This window comes from Anomalospiza imberbis, chromosome 15 (genome assembly GCF_031753505.1).
Source record: "Anomalospiza imberbis isolate Cuckoo-Finch-1a 21T00152 chromosome 15, ASM3175350v1, whole genome shotgun sequence".
Classification (NCBI taxonomy): domain Eukaryota; kingdom Metazoa; phylum Chordata; class Aves; order Passeriformes; family Viduidae; genus Anomalospiza; species Anomalospiza imberbis.
Genome location: NC_089695.1, coordinates 5,433,684 through 5,456,308, shown reverse-complemented (window position 1 = coordinate 5,456,308; position 22,625 = coordinate 5,433,684). Strand labels below are relative to the sequence as shown.

The 22,625-nt window shown below is 40.2% G+C and overlaps 1 protein-coding gene across 16 annotated transcripts in view; it reads left to right on the top strand.

The window, feature by feature from the left end:
- TENM2 (teneurin transmembrane protein 2) overlaps positions 1–22,625 on the top strand; it is a 1,085,256-nt gene that overhangs the window by 420,739 nt on the left and 641,892 nt on the right. For all 16 annotated transcript variants that reach the window (XM_068205619.1, XM_068205638.1, XM_068205636.1 and 13 more), the window contains one exon: positions 10,220–10,270. The gene's annotated coding sequence lies outside the window, so the exon portion shown is untranslated. The remainder of the gene's footprint in view (positions 1–10,219; positions 10,271–22,625) is intronic.

Genomic DNA, 22,625 nt, shown 5'->3' with positions numbered 1-22,625 from the left:
GAATACAAAAATTCACCTGGTCATTTTTTCCAGTGAATAATTGATGTTAATGTAACATGTCACTGGAGAAGAAAAAGAAAAAATATTCTGACATGACTATAATAGGAAAATTCTCAGCTTTAGAAATAAGAGATATTTCATTGTGTTTAATTTTTCCTTTTATTTATGAGTTACTGGAATTTTTTTGATAATCTGAATTGGAATTGGAGTAGGTTCTAGTAATAAATGCCATTAACTATTCTGTTTACCATTTAAAAACCAGCAGAAGAGGATTCCATTGGTTTGTTTTGATGATTTTTTTTTGTATATTATTGTAGGATTTGGGTGGGTGGGTTTTTTTTTCATTTTTTTTCTCTGTAAAGGAAGTGGTAGAACTAAGTGATATCCATGGGGTTTTTTTGAATTTTTTACAGTCTTAAAACATGTCTTTAAGTAAAAGGGTGCACATATAAACCAACACAAGATGTATATTTAGGAAACAGCAGTTACTGCAGAGCAGAGCCCTCTGAGATTTCAAAATCTAAGTGGGGTGTTTCAAGTCATGTTTAGGTTTTGAGCTAAAACTACACAAGATGAATTTCACTGCCAGAAATGTGGAACTCCAAGAGGAACTCCAGTGTACATCTAGGAGTGTTTAATGATAAGATAAAAAAAAATACTTTATTGTTTCATTCACAATTCAAAGACAAACAATCAAAAACAACCCAAGTATCAGAAGAGTTTATTGCCTTAAATTTTATGATGTTTTCCTTACAAATTGTTTTTTTTTTCATTAGAGTGAAAAAAAAACATCACGTATTCCTCTAATTCAAAACTTGTGAGACCAAGCAACTTTGTGGATTTTCTTCATCTTATCATATTTTAATAATATTTTGCTGCTGTAGAGAAGATGGTAATAGAATGGGCACAACATCCTGGGAAAACTATCTAAAATTTCAAATGGTGGTAGAAAACCCCCAAGGAAAAATATTTCCATCACAAAGTGTTCTCTTTTCAAGGAATCTTTGAAGTCTGTCATAGGACTCCACACTCAAAAATCCCCCTGCTTTGTTTCTTTTTTAAATTAATCATTTGAACATTTTGGGGGCTTCAAATGTTTACTGGTGATTATTAAGACACTGAAGTACTGAAGAAGACTCATGAGGCTGCGTATTTACCCTCATAGCCTTTTTATATTTTATTTTGACAAACCATCAATTGGAATTTTTAATTCAAATTATTCTCAAATGTTACAGCATTTTTACACAGTATATTATCAAAGTATCAAGTCCTTTGATAAGGGTAATTAAACATGCCAAGTTTGTTTCCACAGCCTAAGTCTGCAATTGCTTCGTCTTTCGTTCTGTTCATGACTGACTTCAGCTCTATCTATTCCGAGCAAAGCCAATGGCAATGCTCCGTCCCACGAAATGGGGGTATATTTATATCAGAATTCATGATAAACAATTATTTTGGAATAGATAATAAAGCAATGCACATTTGAAAGTGCAATCACAGATTTTAAAAAAGTCTAAATTGATTATTGATGAGAGTTGTCTGATTAGAACAAGAGTGTTATTTTGTCCTTTACTTGGGATGAGGGAAGAAATAAAAAGAGCAGCCCTATTTATCTGGAAAAAATATTTGAATAAGTTATGTGAAATGATTCTTTAAAAAGAAATTAAATGTAGTATAGACTTTGTGCATTTTAACTAAGTTTAAATGCGGGTTTTGTGAGGTTTTACAAACTCATACCTGCCACACAGTAAGTGGTTGTTTTGAAAGAAATTATACTTGGAATTAGAACTGAAATGTTATGCTTGTGAGATCATTTTTATCTGTCCTTAAGCTGGTACTGAGTAAGGTTTTTTTGGGTTTTTTTTTCTTTTTTCTTTTTTTTTTTCTAGCCAGGGAATGGCAAGGAATTCTCTAACATTCTGTAATTGTCTCGGTTTCACAGCATAATACCAGCTTTTGTCACACACCCTGGCTGATGCTTTTTTATTTTCTTTCTCTTTGAGAGTGCTGGGACATGCCACTGCTGGGCCCTTGAATTTGTCATTGGAATACATCCGAACAAAAATTTCAGTTCACAGAGCAGGGTCCGCTTTATTTTAGATTTCTGTAGAAGCAAACAAATTACAAGTATTTTAATAAAGGCAGTAGTGATAGCTCAGTTTAGACTTCGTGTCTGTGCCAGGGAGTACATTAGTGAAAAAATAAAAGCATGTAAAATGGCATGCTACTGACATGAGCTGATTATGATAATGCCTTAGTACAAATTTTTGAAAATCAGACACTATAAAAATATACCATTAACTTTATGTTAATAAAATATTTTGCTTGATGCCTTTTAAATTATTCATTTGAAGTAGTCTAAAAATATAAAAGAACTCTTATTATCATTCAATTTACATGATTACTTTAAGTTCACTTTTTTGGTTTAACATAAACAGAGTATAAAATCCCCATCAAGGTTTTAGAGATTTAAAATGTATCATTTTTATGCAAAAATTGGAGTCTGTTAGGATGTTAAGGTTGTCATTAGTATAAATATAACTCCAATTTCTGATTTGAAACTATTTTACACATAGAAATTACTGCGTTTGCTGATTTGTCTCATTATTTATACTTTGATTATTCATATACTCTTTTGAAAAACACAATTTTGCAAAATAAAAGCTAAAAAACTATAAACTGACTTAATACTGCTATGAGCCTTTCTTGTCAGTAACACAGGAATCAAGGGAGCCACGGAAGGAGGCAATTGGCTTATTGAATATGGGAGTTGTTATCTTTTCGGTAAGCTGAGCTTTCTCTGACCAGTGACATTAATCCAGGTGTGGCTGAGGCACACCAGGACTCACCAAAAATTTCTAGCGGGGCAGAATTTTTTTTTTTTTATAAGGAAGACCTCACCAGCCATATCAGGGAGGCTGAAAGACCTCTCTGCATCATCTGCTGATGGCTGAAATTTGGAGAAGGTGTTACCTGATCCTCTGCTGTCTCTGATGGTGTGAGATCACAGATTCAAACAACTTTCTGACATTTAGGATTGCTGTTGTTTCCTAAAATTGGTGACAGCTTCTAGAGGCTCAGATGATTTTTTTTCCCCCTTCTATTTCTATTTGACTGTGAAGTCTATTTCCTTTGGCTATAAAGACAATTTTAACAGCACAGGCTTGTCCTCAGGCTGCTGGGTCTGATTTGTCCATCTCCAGGAACACTCAGTCCCGTGAACACCAAGGGTCCCCTTCCATGAAGCCCCCAGGCTCAGCAAGGGGTGGGAAAGGATGGTGCTTGCAAAAGCCAACTCTCAGCACTTGGTTTTGTAGTGATGAAGAGAATTTTATTTGGGACTTCCTAGGGAGAGCTGTGTGCACAGAGGATTGCGAGGCTTGGGAGATAAACCTTGGCCCTGGAGTGCGGCCACAAAATGAATAAGCCAGCTCTGCAGTCATTCACAGGGGATACGGCCTGAAATCAACTCACCCTGCATTGCCATCAGCCAGCATATGCAGGGCATTCTCACAGCTGCTGTGCTCAAGCCTTGTTTGTTGTAGGAGGTCACAGAAAATAGATGGTTTCATTTCTTATTTCTGAGAGTCATCTCTGTTTTCTGTGCTACAGACTTAATCCCCACCAAAGCCACTCTGGCTGAGAAACACTAGACAGTGTTATTTCCCTCTGATTAGCACTTTTTCCCAAATGGTTGTTTAATCTCCATATCTAGGTTAATTTGAAATAGCAACTGAGAACACAGAGACTTCCAAGAAGGAAGGAAATATATTGTACTGCTTTGCTAAAAAATTATCTTCACAAAGTAAAAGCAGTTGGATGAGGTGTTCACTATTAAAAGACACTTTCCAGGCTGGCTACCATTCACTATATCAGAATTTACAGACAGAGAAAATGTAGTAATTCCTAAAGGGAGGTCCAGAAACAAGATCTTTTCTTTCTTTAAACTCAGAAGTCATCTTGTGGTGCATAATATCAGGTCATGTCAGCCAAACAGGGACATGGTTTAGTGATGGCCTTGGCAGTGCTGGGTTAACATTTGGACTTGGTGATCTTAAAGGTCTTTTCCAACCAAAGGGGTACTATGATTATTCCCTGTTATACCAGTTTGGATCCGTCAGCAATTTTTAAAAAAAAAATTACATCATAGGAAAAAACACCAGAAACCTTCAGCATTTAATACCTATTTCCACATCGACTTTTCACCTTGCATTGTACAACTTTCTTAGCCAAGACTAAAAAATGCTAAATTTGGTGCTTGTACAGTACATAACCCTACTAGCTGGAGAGAAAGCAGGGTGTTGTGCAACAAAGAGAGATTTTACTTTGTGCATTATCTTCTCGCTTCAGGGGTTCTTTAAAGTTTGATTTTGTTTCTTTTTTAGCTCTTATTTTCATTGTTACTTTATTCTCTTTTTCTTCTGGTCAGCTCTCACAAGGCTCACGCCAAGGTGTGAAATGCTCAGCATTGTTTTGCAGCAGGATTTGTCTCTGTGGGAGGAATCCGAGTTTGTTTCACTGGCAACTCTGAAATCACCTCTGGGTCTGTCATGTGGTTAAGCTGCAGATGGTTTGCATGAGTTGCTTGTTTGAACTGCATGAAATGTCCCTTTGGACTCTGCTGTGATTCTGAGGAATATATGCACTATCAGTCACATGAAAACCAATCCATGTTTTACTTTTCTGTGACATTAATCCTCACTAGCCATGGGTTTGGTTGTACAGTTCAGCTGCTTCTTCAGGTGAGGGGAGAGGCACTGGTGGGATGCCATAGGGAGCTAAAACAAACCTTTCACAGGCATCACAGCCTGCTTTAACCTCAGGAGATACCACTGCAGATAGTCAGGGTTGGATGGGGAAGAAAATTCTCACACACAAGTTGGTGTCAAGTATCATATTGGAAAGGAAACTTTTTCTCCCTCAATGGATTGCCAATACAAGGAGGTTTCAAATAAACACAAGTAGTTTTCTCCTTTGCAGTAGTTTTTAGAGGATGAATTCTCTTTTTCAGAGGAGTATATATAAAACAGATGCTGTGGTGGTCAGGCTGCTTTTCTTCAGCATGGTAACATTTTTATACGCAGCCATGCTTGATGTGAAAGCCACAGGCAATGCTGCAGCTTGCTGTTGATGGTTTGTCACTCATCGAGTTTCCCTGGCACAATTTATGTATATGCAAATACTACGGCTTGTCATGCCGCTAGATATTTTAAATGTCAAAAAACTCTGGTTACCCTGTACAACAGCAGAGGATTACAGTCCTTGCATGGCATCATGGTTCAGAGATTACAGAGCAGCTGAAACAGTAGTAATGTTTCACACTGAAAATACAGAGTACATTGATGAGGAGAGGTTATTGAGTTCATGAATTTAGGGCTCGTGAAAGGTGCACAGTTATCATTTCAGGGGACTCATCTCTAATTATTGTTAACCTAAGACAGCACATTGTGATGAGAGACAGCAGGGCAATGCTTTCAAAAGTTTGTTCATCATTTAAATGCTGAATGACCACACTTTCAAATTACACACTTTTCAAATTACACAAGATTTCACACTTTCATTATGTGAAATATTGACCACTTTTAACTGTCTGGAGAGACATTCCAGAAGGATGCACCTTGAGTGCTTAGTCCTTCTGAAAATCTCCCATTTATTCTTAACAAACTTAAAAAATCTCAAAATACAGAATTTTGTTACTCAGAGTCATTATTTAGCTGTCTCACCTATTTTCAAATTAAATATATTCTGTGCTATTTCAAAAATGCCGATTAATACTTTAGGTTGCAGAGGCTGTATCTCTAACTGAATATTGGAATTTGACATAACATTAATAGATGGTCAGAACAGGAGGACGGAAGGCTAGACTGGACAAACTCTGGGTAAATAAGGTGATAACTGAGCTACAAACATATCTGAGGTTAATTATACTTGAAATTGTCAGTCTCAAGTTGTAGATGAGATGCAGAAGTGTTTTACTAATGAGTTGGTTTGAAGAAGAAGTAAAGGCTTTGGTGTGAAAATCTGGAAGCCAGCCTTGTTGCAATAGCTGGCCCTCCTACCTTTAAAAAAGTTTAATTTCATCCTGTGGCACAGCACTCGAGCTGCAAGACTGAGAGTTGCATTTCTCCCCATTCTCATGCAAGAACCAACCCCGTGCCTCGGTTGTGTGTATCACAAGGGGAGCTGTGGTCAGCTGTCACACCTCCGTGATGTTCTGGTGAGAGAATGTGGAACCGTGGGCTCTGCAAATTGCAGGATACAAACGTTGTGTCTTATTTCCTCTTTCTCTTCTAGGAAGTTGCAAACTAAAGAGAAAAGAAGAGTTTCTGCATTTCCTTGTGAAGTAGAAGTTGCTAACTTGAGCTGTTTCGTTTGTGAAAGGGGCGTGGGGGTTGCTTTGAAGTGTTGAGCTTTGTGTTCTTGGGGAGTCACTGTTTGTAAAGGCAGAGCCGGGATATCAGGGGGTGTCACAGCCCCTGAGGGTGTCACAGCCCCTGCTTCCCATGGGGTGACCATGGGGCTGGAGCAGTGCTCACAGCTCACTCTGACCCTGGGAGTCTGGAACTGTTTGCCAATGGCAGCTTTGTTCTATTTGTGTGGAAATTGCTCAGCTCTGGCATTTGTAGTATGATTGTTGCTCTGCTCAGGTCCTTCCCTGATATATTGATCTGTGCTTTCTTTTCTGCTAACAAGGTATTCCATCCTCATTTATAAATCCTTGAAATTAGCAAAAGGTGTATCACCATAATATTTTGGTATAAACTGGGGATTTACAAGTTGCTGAAAGGTCATAATGCCAGTAGGAAAAAAATGTGCTCTGGCTGCCAATCCTGGCAGTGCTCATCCAAAAGGAGAGGCACCTCCCATGCAAGCTAAAGTGTGGGCTCATGTTCTGAATTTGCTTTCCCCTCTCATTAGCAGAGTTGGAAAAAACATCAGATTTGACAAAGAGCTGTCTTGCATAGTGCTGGAGAGTGCAGGTTTTGATGACATCCCACACTCTTTTGGGTGTGAAATATGCTGGGAAGTGATCCCACACTACCTGTCATCAGCTGGGGAGTCTTTTGTACTGTACTACCACTAAACCAAGCTTAGGCAGGTCTGTCCTGAGGGAGGAGCCCTGTACTTCACTCCTCTGCACAATACAGAAGTGTAGAAAAGCAGATCATGTAGAAATAAAACTAGCAGTTTATCTGTCTAAATTATATTAAATATGATTTTTACAGCTAACATTGAATAATATCAAATACAACAGTAAACCCCAAGTCAGTTTTTAATTTATAAGGAATTGGTTAATGATATCTTGCAGAAGTTATACAGATGCAGATCAATATGGCTATTTTTTTTAATGTCAGCACTCATAAAATTCATTGGCAACTTCTGAAAATGTTTGGGGAGGTGTAGTCCATCTCTCAATTGGTACACGTCTGTACTACCAAACATAATGAAAGATGTATTTTTTTCGTATTTGCCAAGGAAAGAACCAGAAAAGCACTCAATAGTGATCAAATGATTTCCATGCTAAATCCCATACCTTATCCTTCACTTCATTCGGAGTAGTGAAATTTCTCACTCATGAGAGACCAGTCTGTTGGGACGTACAAAATCTGTGCTGATCATGATGATAACAGACTGTGCAATACATGGAAAAATATTTTGCCAAAAGCTTCACTAGCAAAAAGTTTTGCTTCATTTATAAATTTCAGACCTAAACCACTACTAATGTTCTCTTAAGAGAAGAGATCCTGACTGAAATATGATATGGATTTCTTCAAACAACACAGAGGGTTGAAAAGAGAAGTTTTACAGGAACTGTTTATTTATTAAGCAGGGCACATAGCTGGAAATGGAAATGGATCAGGCATGCTGGCAGATCATCAAGGATCACACAGGAGTTTAACATGGTTTGACATTTTTCTATAGGATTCTGTTTCATAACTTTCATATATTGAGAAGTAGTTGTTGATAACTGCCATAAAAGAAGAGTCACTCTCCAAGCAGCAGAAATTAACAGCAATATGCAAAAAATATCAGAATTCATTTTGGATGTCAACAAGTAAGAATAACAAAAAATGAGCATGAAGGTATGAATAAAAACTTCTTATTGCTCTTTAAAATAACCACAACTTTTAGAGACACTTGGAAATGTAGAGAATACTGGACTGCTGGATGTAAAGTATTCTAAAAGTTATTTTCATCATCTTGGAGTCACTTTGGTAGCTCTGTCCCCTTTTGGAGAAGTCTGGCTGCACATAGGATTGTCCTTTTTCAGATTCTCATTCCTCCAGAAAGAATATATATTAATATTTAGAGTCATATTTACAAGTTGCCTACTCTCACAAATGGGGGTTTTAATGTCACTCAAAAGGGGGGTGTGGGGATGCACCACCACATCCACCCAAGAGCTGCTGGTGTTTGAATTTACATAGGACATTCTTTTATAAATGACAGATTCACAAAATGTCTCACAAATTGTAGGTTTGGTCTCTGAACGTATCATGGCTACTCCTAGTGTAATGTGTTTTCTGTTGTAAATAAGATTCTGCTCCCAAGGCCTGTCCCCCAGAAAACTGCAAAACTGCAGTAAACAATGGGTTGTCTCCATTGGAAAATTAGCTACCAAACATTTAGCTACCAAAAAAAAAATGGACAATAGATACCTGTTTGCTTTTCCGTTTTTTTTACTTTTCCTTTCTTCTTTTCTTTCTTAAACTGTGACTGAATTTCTCATGGTTTAATCTTCATCCACCCCTAATGTACTTCCATATTTTAATTCATTTAAGGCTACTAAAATTACTGACTTGCACAATATTCTGATTTTTTAGCTGAACACAGTGAGCAAGTCTCTGCTTGAATATATAACCGAACATATACTGCTAAACCAGCAGCACTCAGCTGAGTGTAATAGCCAAAAATGACTTGTGCAGTCACAGTTCATGAAGTCTTGTTCATTTGATGAGGAAAATTTCATCATGAACTTAATGCAAAAGAAATCTAGGCTGTTCAACATTACGAGTCCCTTAAATGCACTCTGAGGCAGCATCTGATTCTTTAACTGTCCTGCAACCTGTTCCAGACTCGAATTGTTGCACTCACATGTTCAGTTTCTGCTTAGTATTTCCACTCCATAAATACGGATTTGGCTTATATATAAACTGTTTCCCATTTAGGTTCTTTTTGACCTTTTGTTTCAATTTGAAATTCTTAAGTGTTGAGGAAGAAAACTGACTTATCATGAGCAGAGTTACTTCAATTTAATTTTCTATTGTCATCTTGTTGCCTGCAAGTCCATTTGCAAGAGTAGTAGCTTAACTGTTAACTGAATCTTTTAAACAGGTGTATGTATGCTGTGTGTGTGTTGAGAAAAAAAATGGAAGTCCTCATCCCAGTTCTTGGAGAACTCGTGTTAGTCTTCATCTGACTCAGATGGTCAAATTTTTCACATGTAAAGATTCATCAGAAACCTCATGTAATCTCTAAGTTCCTCTGTAAAATGTCAAAATGATTTTTCCTACCAGAAAAAAAATTGCTGATCCAAATCAGAATCTCAGATATTTATCCTTATTAAAGGGGGACTAAAAATTAATGTTATTAAAATATTGTGACTTTGCAGGGGGTGATTATTTTAATGAGGAAAAGCAGAAAAACTAGACCTGCCTCCATGTTCAGTTTACAAACTCTCTTTCTTTAGATGAAGTATTTTGCTCTGCTAAAAAAGATCATTTTTCTAAAAATGTAGGAAGGAAAGAAAATGGTCAAAATGCCAGCTATTATTATATGGGTGGGTAGAGAGAGAAATCAAATTCCTACAAGTGCCCAAGTTTTTATTAAAACTGCTAATATCTTTTCTATTTAGATGCACATAAAATAAACAGCACATCAAATTTAATACATATATATAATCGATGATCTGAGATAAACTGTACCCTTTATTCCAAATTTGTAAGCATTATTCTCATTTATAATTGTATTCTCCATTGTGAGGCAAACACAATAGGAATTCTCATATTATTAAAAAAGTATATAAAATCTAGAGAACAATTATTCACTGTAGTTGCCTGTAATCTTCCAGAATCTTTTTCTTTTTGTGCAGATACTCCCTTAAAAGTACATTAATAAAGAGTAAATCTAAACAAGATAAGAAGAGAAAATTAGAAGCCTTCTCAATACATTTTCTTCCCCACAGCCAGAATTACAAAATAATTTTGTTTCTTTTTTTCAGTTCTTTGCTGTTGCCCAGCCAACACCTGAGGGATCACGAACAAACCTTGGAGTAAGTAATTAAAATTCAAAGCTCCAGCACTCAGATAGTTTTTACACTTTCTTTTGCTTCCAACTAGCAAGGAATTTTCCAGACAAGCTTTTAATTAACAGGTGAGCTTAACAGATATGTGAGTTTTCTTTAAACGGAAAGGATATCAGTGAGAAGTATGGCAGGACTCTTTCATATTCACAGTTTAAGACTGTTAGTTTGTTTGCACGTTGATGAATTTTTTTTTTTTTTTTTTAGCAAATAAATAAAACTGAAAATACAAGTATTGGGAAGAGCTGAGGCAGAGTTAACTAGAATTATACTGATTTTCATAGCACCTCCTCAAAGAAAACTCTACCTCAGCTCTATCTGACAGCTTAGCCTGGGGTCTGGAATAAGAAATAAGTGATGGAAATTCATAGGCACCATGAGCAATCTATTTTACCTAAATAAACCTTACATGATTTCCTTAGGTTGGATCTAATTTCACCTAAATTTGCCATCTAAAACACAGGTGACCACTGGATTTGTGTTCCAGCAAGTGGAGATTCAGAGTGGTGCTGAATGCACCTGAAAATGTAAGAGCCACTGCCTGGATGTGGCCAAAAGCCTGGCTCCAACATGCCTTTACACCTCTAAGTATTTGTTTCTTTGGAATTAAACATGAGCAGTGATTGCCACAGCAATGTTGTAGTCAAATACATAAAATTTGAGGTTCAGACAAGAACTTCAGAACTCAGCCACACATCTAATTACCAGAACACCCCTCTCTGTGCACTGACCAGCCAGGGAGCATGCCTGTCTTTTCTTCTAAAACAGATGGTGCTTTCAGCGTGCTGTAAGGTCACCAAATTCAAGCTGTTACAAACCAAAAACCGGCTCCAAAGTTCTGCAGCTCTCACAGAGATGGCTTTGCCAAGCAGCCCACTCTGCTGTAGTGTGGAGGAGCTGGTGCACTGGGCACAGTGGTGGCAGAATGTCACCGAGCGTCCGGGAGGATGATCTAAGTCACTGCTTGGGACTGATCCAAGGACTGGAGAGCAAAGGCTTAAAGCCACCTTCAACTTCCCAGGAGTTGAATTTGGCATCATAATTCCAACCCAAAGAGCTGGCTCAAAACTTTATGAAATTGTAGAATATGTGAAAGCAAGCTGTGAAGATTTAATCCAGATAATATCACAGTGGTATAACGATGGGCTGGGGTAGCAACTGGGAGATTTGGCAGGGGCTGCGTTGCAAAATGGCCAGCATTTCCTTCTTCAGGATTATTATTTCTTTGTTAAAATAAAGGATAGGTTGTTAAAACAAATATTTTCAAAGTATTTCACCGTATACTGAACAGTGAGCACTGCTGTACACTGAGAAACAAATTAATGAATCAAACATTGCAGCACTATCCACAGGGGCTCGTTTAAAAGCAAATGCATGACAGAGCTGGAAACCAGATTAAATGCAAATGAGTGAATGTGATGAAATCTGTAATGTTTGATTCATTAATTTGTCTCTCATTGTACAGCAGTGATCATTGTTTAGCATGTGCTACTAATAAAAGACCTTTATAGGCAAGGATTTCCAAATTTATAGATGAGCTTTAACAGAGTTCTGTCACAAAATCCTTCATGGCCATGAGATTCTTGCATCTGTACTAATTAGTTTTTTAACATAAGAATTGAATATATATATTAGTTTTCTTATTATGTAGGCTAGCAGATGGAAAGAAGGAGAGCCAGCATTATCTGATCCTCTAGTTTTCAAAGGCCACCAGCAGCTAATATGTTTAAAGGAGAAAAATGCCGGAAAAAATAAAATCTTGGCTATGAGATGAAAAGAAAAGCCCTCCTCCCTTTCTTTATAAACAATTACTTTCCAGATTTTAATCAACTGGTGAAACATGACTGAATCCCCAAAAGGGGTGGAGGAGGGTGGTCGGTGTTATTGTTTCCCTTTTATAGAAGTTAAACTATGAAATGTCAGTCTGACAGATACAATGGTAATATATATTTAGTCTTGCACAGCAGTGACATCAGCCTCTGTTTGTGTGCTCCTTAACTCTCAGCCTGTCGCTGTGATTCCCTTTGCAGTTGTTCACATGACTCCAAACTGGGGCAGACAGGACAGAAAAGTATTATCGAAGTAAACAGCAACTGTAAAACATATCATGAAATTTATCAATTTAGGTTCCAATGGCAAACAAAATTGTACCTCAGTCTCAGCATTTGCACCCTCACGTGCAGAAATTTGTATAGGTTCCTTCTTTGTTTTTGCATTTTGCTGGGATTCATCAGTGTGATGATGGCTTTGGTTAGTAAGGATTGCCACATGGTATTTTGAGAGTGGAGTGGCACTAATCTCCCAGTACTCCAGGAAAAAAGAAAGAGAGAAGTCTTTTGTAGCATATCAGCAGCACAGAATAAAAAATTGGCTCGGTTAGGAACCACATTTCCAAGATTCCTGTTCCAAATCCAAACAACATGCACCAGGCCAATCTGTCTATTTATTTCCATTCTGTATTTACAGTGCGGTGACATTTAGGCAAGTACAGTGCTAATTGCCTTGCAGGTACCTCTTGGTATTGACATCTGCAATTAATCACTAAGCAGACAACTCTGGATTCAAACATTCTGATTTTGATCACGTCGCCATAGAAATGTGATATATTTACCAGCTTCTGAAGCCGTTGTTTTCTGACAGGACAGTTTCTGTTCTCTTGGCTTTTTCTGAGATTGCAAACCAAGATGTCAAATAATGTCTGCTACAAAACAGCTAGGTCTTGGGGGCAGCTGGGGAGGGTTGTAATGTCATTAGTAATGACATTCTTCTGGGAAAAAGACTGTCTAAAATAATAGAAAATCTGGTTCTGCTGTGTACAGAACTTGGTTTTTACAGCTTACTATGTACTGGAGCAAAACAATACACACTTTTTCAATGGTCACCAAAATTATTTGAAAAAGGGGATTGAAATAGGCATTTAGAAGTGTATGAATCATGATAAATATTTCCTCAGTGAAAAGCTTCTGAAGTCTTCTGTCTGGAAGTCTTCTGTCTTTTCTTTTGTTGGCTGGGAGAACAGCCAACAAAAGAAAAGAAATCTGCGTGCAAAGATATCAAAAAGTAAATTCCATGAAAATTTCATTTTTTTTTTCATATAGCAGTAGACTTCAATCTTCTTTTGCCTAAATCTCTTTTTCCATGTATAGTTTTTCGTGTCAGCCAGTTAGTTTTTAGCTTCCCCAGCACCATTTAAAATTTCTTTCTCCACCCTATCTTGCTGCAGACCAATGGCACTGTGTATTCTCTCAGGACTCAAAATTATTTTGAAATTTCTAAGAAAACTTTTAGTCTATTACTAGCTAGTTCTGATCTAAAGCTAAAGCCAGTGGCAAAGATCCTCCTTATGTCAATGATTCAGAACCAAGACACAAGAAATCTGCAGTGTATTTTGTATGAAACCACAGCTTTACCTGCTGTTTCCCTTTAATCCAGTTAAAATTTTATTTTGTTCCTGTTTTTGACCTTAGAAAACTGATATTTCATATAATAGCTGCTTCTTCTACCCTTGAACCACTATGACATTTAATTACCTATTGTGTGCTCCTCTTTTGAATGTATTGTTTCCTAATGTCTGTAATTAGAAATACAGTACCTAGTGGGTTTCCACCCAGGGCACAGGGATTGTGGCTTCTCTCTGACACATCAGTTGGGCAGTCTCGGGCTGGGGCTGGGAGCAGGATGAGAAGGGCTGAGCAGGGGAGCTGTTGTGTCCTCCAGCCAGGGAGGGAAGTGCAGGTGCTGCAGACACACAGCGAGGGGTGCAAGGTTGGAAAGCAGGCTAGGGAGCTGACTGGAGGCAGCAACTGCTGTGGTGCTGAAATATTTATTGTCTGTAATCACTGAAATGGTTCCACAGCATTGGCATCAAAGGGTTAACAGGGTTATAGCAGGGACGTAGAGTAAGTTGATCTTGGTCTTAGTAGGATTACTTTTTGTCTCTCTTCTTTTGTAGTTTTTGTCTTGTTCATTTCTATCTGTTACAGTAAAGTCTTTGAAGTCCTACCTACCATGCTGGGCTTTTTCTTCAAAACAGTTTTTGCTTATTTTGAAATTCACAGCTCCGTTGTGGCTCTTATGTTGATAAAGCATTTTCTCATGGTTATGTTTATTTCCATTTGTGGATCTATTGCTTCTCTCCTGAATGTTGTTCCATTTCTTAGCAGCCCCTTTTCACCATCTCTTTTAGCATGTCCAATCCTTTACATCAGTCTTTTGGAGGGTTTAATTCCTCAATTTTTCCTCTGATGGTATCAGACCTGTTTGTTACCCGGCACAGCCAAAGAATTATAGCTTGTATGCCCTGTTCCGCTTCATGCACATGTTTATTAGGGAGCTGGTAATGTCGGAAGAAGTTGCAGTAGCCATTGCCTGATGCAGTGTACAAAAATTACAGTGTTGTAATTCAAAAATGTGTTATCTCAAAAGAAGGTTGTTCTTAGGAACTTTGACTTGATTCAAGCTACAGCAAGTGGTTTTAGTTAGTTAGAGAAAACTTTTTAAGCTTTCTTCTCTTAGCTAATTTTAGGCATTGTAGAAGCTTTACAAATCAAAAGGTGTTCTTGCTAAACAACTGAACTAACTACTTCCCAAGCCACTAAAGATTTTATTTTAGCATTATCCAAAGCATTTCCACTGAACAACAAAATGTTGCACTTTTCTCTTTAGTGACAGTCTATTTCAATTCTATGTAAAGTAGCTTTCAAAAGGGACAGTCACTATTTCTAGTCCACAGTCTATGTCCAAGGACACTTTTAGTTATTCCAAGTGTTTATGAAATAGCTTTACAGCTTATGCATAGGCATGAGAAAAAAACCTGGAGATAACAGAAGTGACTTCAAATTTTAAAAATGTTACAGTTCCTTAAAAGTGTTTCCAAGGCCACTGACCTGTATGTTTGACATCTTGGAAGATATCTGGGATGGTTTGAAGGCTCTGCCATGGTGGTTACTGCACCACCCCACAGAGTGCCCCATGGCAGCAGCGTGGCACAGGGAGGGATCTCTGAGCTCAGGAATGGGTGTCCCCAGGAGCTCAGGGCTCCTGGCAGGGCTGCAGCTGCCTGTGTCAGCACTGCCAGGCTGCCCCTGGGCCCTGCCTGATCTAAAAGGGGTTCTGTAATGCTGGTCCCACAGGGGTCCAAGTGGCAGAGTGGTTTATTAGTTTTATTCTTGTAATTCTTCTTAGGGATTCTGCACTAAACAGACTGAAGTATATGAAGAAAGGTTGAATGGATAATTTTCTCAAAGTGTAAATAAAACTGGAACAATTTTTAATTTAAAAAGAGTTTTTTTTTTTTTTTTAATTGGAGCTGACCTGTGAAAGATGATGAATAACATCTAAACTCTAGTGAGAAATTCTGCTGTCATGGCCACCTTCTTCCTATCCATGAGCCTTGACATAAGGAAACAATCCTTGCTCTGGGGATAGTCCAGCACTGAAGCAGGTTTCCCAGAGAGACTGTGGAGTGTCCATCCCTGCGTTCTTTCAAGACCTCAGTGTTGAGCTCAGGGTTGGGACTCCCTTGGTCTCATCCAGCCTCAGTTGTTGTCCTCTCCTGTGTTTGCAGCCCCACACATTGGCCACGCTGCCTTTTCCAGCAGGGAATCACTCAGAGACAACAGCACTGCTCAACTCCCAGCCAGCATCTTCCCATGAAGGAATCTCCAAGTATCTCTGAGAGGAGACACAGGTGGTTTGGGGAATAACGTGACAGAATGAGCTGAAAGCACTTGTTAAAGGTCACCATACAGGCAGTTGCAGGGCTGGTGACAGCCAACAAATCTGCTGCTCCCCAGAGCTGCTCCCTCTCTCCATGACACACACTCATAGGATTGTAGAGGTGCATGGGCTGGCTGGAGGAGTGTCCCTGAGCCACATGGCATCGTGCTGGAGACCCAAAAGGAGAGCAGCTCCTGAAGCATGATCCTGTGACTTCTCAGTAGGCCTGACTGGTTTGGGGGCAGCATCAGGCTGCCACAGGCAGACTGGTTCCTCTTCTGGGCTGGCTACCGTGTTCTGGTGACATGAGCCCACTGCACCACACTCAGTTCTGTGTCCTGGACTGCCTGATGCCATTCCATGAGAAGGGCAATGGATTTTTATGTTCCTGTAACGCAGAGGTTATTAGATGTTTTTAAATTATATTTTACATAAAGACTTCTGAGAAAACATGGAACCCCCAGTAGTAAAGCTCTCCTGTCTGTCAGAGGAAGCACAGGAGCCAGTACTGGTCTCTGAACCAGTCATCTGAAAAGCCTAAAGGGCATTAAAAACCCCTCAAAGTGAAGTTCACTGTGCAGTACATAAAACTAGATGAGCTGTAGCACCTTATCACATTATTCTTAGTGCTTCTAGATATTTCAGGAGAGTGCACAGGAGCTACCCTGGGACTGTTCCCAAACTGAGTGTGTGCTCACAGCAAGTGTGCCTGTGTTACGGTGAGTTATGTTTGGTGTGTGGTGCTTCTTAGAAGCTGGTTCCACCCTTTGTGTAAGTTATGGGTGTTATTAGCAACAGAAATTGATCCCCTGAAAGCAGCAGAACATGAATAGATCACTTCTGAAGACTCATTACCAGGATAAGCAAATACAATGTATTATGTTTTGTAATGGATTCTCTTATTTAATTTTAAGTCCCACATAGTTGATCAATCAAAAAGCACTAGGACTGTCCATTTTCCTCTTGTGTAAAATCTAATTTAATATTTGTGAAGAATCTTTAAGAAATAACATCAGGAACTGCAGTAAATGTTAAAGACATTTTAGAGAAAAACCTCAGAGACTTTCTAGTTAGTTAACTGCTTTTTCTTTAGACCTGAGTTTCCCCTCTTTGTGCTCTAAAACACAGGACTAAACCAATTTGGTGTTTAATCCCTAGAATATGCTGTGAACCTCACCTGTCTGTTTTTGTGTCAGTTCTTACTTGACTATGACTACAGATGGGAAAAATTGAATAGTAATAAGTCTCTTGCTTCCATTCGATATGTGATTTTTTGATGGTTTATGCTATTTCCATATATACATTTGCCCAGAACTAGTCTTTAAAATTACATTTTACTTATCTTCGTGACTCTAGACTTTGAAGTAATACTTCAATGACAGCTGAACTGAGACATTTTAACAGGGTCTGAACAGACCTCTCGGTATCCTGTGCCATGCTAAAGAACTCCTTTGCTCTTGGAAGTTTTATCATGTAGGAGGCTATTAAAGGTACGAGTTTAGGCTGAGGCAGGAATAAATCCTGGGTCGTGCTGATGATGTCATTACAGCAGTCAATAAAATACATGGAAGCAAACGCTTCTCATGTTACTAAGATGAGCTAACCAAATCAGGATACACGAGCAATTAACTCTTTAATTAAGATGAATGGATGACATTAGCCCTCCTTAAACCCTGCTCGTCAGCACTTGCAAATAGAAAGAGACGGATGTCTCCTTCCCAAGAAATCTAGCTTTTATTTTTCATTCTTTGACAGCATCTCATTCTTTCCACTTTGTAAACAAATTCACTGATGAACACTGCCAACCACAGAGATTTAAACAGCCCTGTTCAATCAGGGCTATTGCTCACAGGTGATGTATATGGATTTAATTTATTTTCTTGGCAAGTTGCATTGAATCTATGTTTCTAATTAAGAAAATATAAAGGGCTTCTGATGCCCAAGTACATAAGATCATATGAATTCAATGAGCATGACATGTTAGAGGCCACATAATTAAGTACTATGAAACTTCTGGCCTTTGAAGTGCGTTATTATTTCTGACAAAGGTATGTGTGTAAACTGAAGGAATAAAGTCTCAGTTCTCTGTCCTTGAAAATCAGAATAATCTGTCTGGAAGGAGATAGATTACCTCTCCTGACTTTTAATACATATATTGCAGTATATTTTTGGAAACATTCAAATTTCCCAATGATTGAAATGTTATTGCCCTTTTGTTATCCGAAAAAATTGCAGGTTTCCCACTAATAAAGTCAATTTATTGCTACTTTCTATTTTAATGACATGTGGTGCATGTATAAATTCTGGAAAGAAGTAGTCTTTTTTCCTGCTACCTGTATTCAAATAGGATACCCTCATCTGTGGGACTCAGATTGCAATCAACATAACTGTTGGAAATAGGAATTTATTAGAGTTTGCTCTAAAATCCTACATGTGTATAATGTTTTCAGGTACAACTTTTATCTGTATTGATGTTACTGTTGGTAATTTTTGTGAAGTAGAATTTTGTGAGACAATATTAGGATATTGCATTTTACTTCTTTAAGAAGTTCTTTGTTCAGAGTCGGAAATGCTGAGCATGCATTTAAAACCCAGCTTCTCTGAAGAACAGAAAGTCTGTGTGACCTTTCCTCCCACAGTTGCATTGTCAACTAGGGAGAAAAAAAAACATGTTCTTGTTTCAGGTGCAGCAGTGTGGGGTGCAGCAAAAAACCAGAAAAGTTCTTCTTTAAAGACAGATTTTTGCATTGTTGTTGTTTTAACAACAGTTACAAATAATTTTGTTTTCAGCTTTCACATACACTTGCCCACACATTAAAAATAGCAGTCCAAAATTCCTTGTAATACATCATCTCTCTCTCCTGGCCTAATGGATCTAGAGCCTTCTGCTGGTGTCAGGTGAATAATCTAGATAGTATTCAGATATCTGGATTATCAATTATCTGAATAATCTGGAATTATTCAGATAATTTTCTGTGGTGTTCTGTTAGCCACAAGCCCCATCCAGTGGGTAATTCTTATGAGATGTTTTGCCAAGAATGTTTTAGGTGTTTTTTTATTGAAAAAAAAAGTAGTTTGAGAAGGTGGAGAGGTACATACAGGAATGAAGAGGGAAGTAGAAGGGTTAAGAGTAAATAGCTGATTTCACAGCATGTGACTGTACCAGGATGTAGAGAAGTTGGTGGCAGTCACTGTCCTGGTGGCTTTATACCAGAGGTGCTGCAGAGGGACTTCCCTTTCCTGGTCCAGATGCATCCAGAACTGGCTTTGTTTAACTTTGATTAATCTAGCAAAGGAGAATTTAAATTTTGCCCCAATTTAAATAGCAGAAACAGAAAGGCATGGTAGTAGCAGAATATTCTTGATGTCCTTTTCTAGGTTCAAAACCAATGGAGCCCTTTATGAACGGCTTTTTGATCCCTTGACGTAGTGAGGCCATGTGGGACAGGGGGGAAGGATGAGACTGGAGGAGCAGTGGTGTCATTTGCTTTGTGTAAACACAGATTCCCATCCCTTTTGGGGTTATGATTTGCCCAGCAGTCTCCCCTGCAGTAAAACCACTAACCTGCATAGGCGAGTTCTGGCTGCAGTGTTTTTCCTGCTGCGTGGCTGCTGCCATGCAAGACTGGAATGTGGGGACATAATCCCTGCGAGCTATTTTTGTCATGCTGTCCACATGGCACAAGGCCTGGGAGGACCTGTGATATATTTATGACAATGTGCCTGCGGTACCCCGAGCCCGAGGCAGTCACCCAGCAGTGCTGTCTGCAGCAGGACTGTCTCATCCACCATCCAAACACCCTCACAGAGCAGCTTGTAGCTCTTCCCTGAAAATAGAAGGTGCAAAACTTCCCTACTCAGGGATACCAACACAGAGAAATGTGGTTGAAATGGTGAGGGGATTAGCGGAGGAGGTGGATGATGACAGGGTAATAGCCATCTGTGTTTCAAGCAGATTTTTTGGATTCCTGACAGAAAATGGAATAATGCAGCTATTTGAACTGCCCCATGATTGTCTTACCCACAAGTCCAGTCAAGTGAGATATTCTTTCAAAAAGCTCCAGATGATAAAAAATCTACACGTACAGACAAAGAATTATGAAGGGCACAAACCCAAACTACACAGATTTTATAAGCGAACTCTTGCAGTTATTAAAATGTTTTGGCATTGTAACAGGATAGAAATCTGCAGTTCTGCCAAAACCTGGATGTGAGGCCTGTGTGGAGGTGACAGTGTCACCGTTAGAGCTGGGGAGCAGTTTGGCACAGGGGGCTGCTGACGTGGGCAGAGCTGCCACACACGTCTGTCTGCTCGGGGGGTGTGCTGGGGACAGCCATACAGAGATCTGTGACTCCTTTTGCTGTGCTGTTGGAATCCAGACTGATGGATTTTCTAGAGAACTTTTTAAAATGAGGAATGGAAACAAAGTTTTATGAGTATTAGTAGCTTTTCAGTGTGTCGGTATGATGACTTTTCATAATTTTAATGCTTATTTATCATTACACTTTCCACCACATTCCCACGTTTGGATTACAATTTTCATCATTTTGGGTTTAGAAGGCTTGAGTGATTGGACTGGGTTGTGAGGATGCTTTTAACCTCCAAGTCATCCTTCCCTGGGGTTATGCCTGTAGGTCAGTGGCTGTCCAGTGCTGCCGAGTTGGCAGGCTGCCCACGTGCCGTGGCTGTGGTTATCTGTGTTCATTATTGGCTTTATCACTGATAGCTCAGGTTGAAATACCAGCCAGGACACCAAGCAGAGCAGAGCACAGGCTGGTTCTCTGCCAGGCAGTTGTGCTGGCACGGGCTGGGGACTGCCGCCACCTCTGGGTGCTCCACTGCCACCTCTGGGTGCTCCACTGCCACCTCTGTGTGCTCCCTGCCACCTCTGGGTACCACACTGCCACCTCTGGGTACCACACTGCCACCTCTGGGTGCTCCACTGCCACCTCTGGGTACCACACTGCCACCTCTGTGTGCTCCACTGCCACCTCTGGGTACCACACTGCCACCTCTGGGTGCTCCACTGCCACCTCTGGGTACCACACTGCCACCTCTGGGTGCTCCACTGCCACCTCTGGGTGCTCCCTGCCACCTCTGGGTGCTCCACTGCCACCTCTGGGTGCTCCACTGCCACCTCTGGGTGCTCCCTGCCACCTCTGGGTACCACACTGCCACCTCTGGGTACCACACTGCCACCTCTGGGTGCTCCACTGCCACCTCTGTGTGCTCCCTGCCTCCTCTGTGTGCTCCCTGCCACCTCTGTGTGCTCCCTGCCACCTCTGGGTGCTCCACTGCCACCTCTGGGTGCTCCCTGCCACCTCTGGGTACCACACTGCCACCTCTGGGTACCACACTGCCACCTCTGGGTGCTCCACTGCCACCTCTGTGTGCTCCACTGCCACCTCTGGGTACCACACTGCCACCTCTGGGTGCTCCACTGCCACCTCTGGGTACCACACTGCCACCTCTGTGTGCTCCCTGCCACCTCTGTGTGCTCCACTGCCACCTCTGTGTGCTCCACTGCCACCTCTGGGTACCACACTGCCACCTCTGGGTGCTCCACTGCCACCTCTGGGTACCACACTGCCACCTCTGTGTGCTCCCTGCCACCTCTGTGTGCTCCACTGCCACCTCTGTGTGCTCCACTGCCACCTCTGGGTACCACACTGCCACCTCTGGGTGCTCCCTGCCACCTCTGGGTGCTCCCTGCCACCTCTGGGTGCTCCACTGCCACCTCTGGGTACCACACTGCCACCTCTGGGTGCTCCCTGCCACCTCCGGGTGCTCCACTGCCACCTCTGGGTACCGCACTGCCACCTCTGGGTACCACACTGCCACCTCTGGGTGCTCCACTGCCAACTCTGTGTGCTCCCTGCCACCTCTGGGTGCTCCACTGCCACCTCTGTGTGCTCCCTGCCACCTCTAGGTGCTCCACTGCCACCTCTGGGTGCTCCACTGCCACCTCTGGGTGCTCCCTGCCTCCTCTGGGTGCTCCCTGCCTCCTCTGGGTGCTCCACTGCAGCTGCCCACCTGCAGCACCAACATGGATTTGGGTAAAACAATTCTCTGTAGTTGTGACTGTGCTTTGAATATAAGCGTTGGTCAGTGCTTCTAGCAAAGGCCACACCTTCAAGATGAGTTTGAAACATTTGGCCTCTGTATTCACATGATCCTGTCCCCAAAGTGATGCTCGCTCCCAGAGGCCAGGCCTGGAATGAAGTTCTAAAGTTCTAAAGAGGAATTTCGTTCTTTGCTGTCTCAATCTGAAATCATTCTGCTCCTTGAAATCTTAATAGAAAAAAAAAAAAAAAAAAAAAAAAAAAAATTGGAAATTTCACATGGAATCCTCCTATAACAGAAGATCATTGATGACAATTAAAGATGGGCACGGGGCTGTAAAAGCCCAAGCAACTCAGAAATAACCTGTTTAGAAATTAATATAACTTATGCATCAGTTTCTTAAAAAATGTTGGCAATTCTATTGCTGTTTAAGGCAGGAGTTTAAATTATTGTTATATATACCTAAGCCTATGTTTCCCTATAGAGATGTAGACACAAAAATATTTTCAAATTCATATATTTATATATGTGGTCATAGAGAAA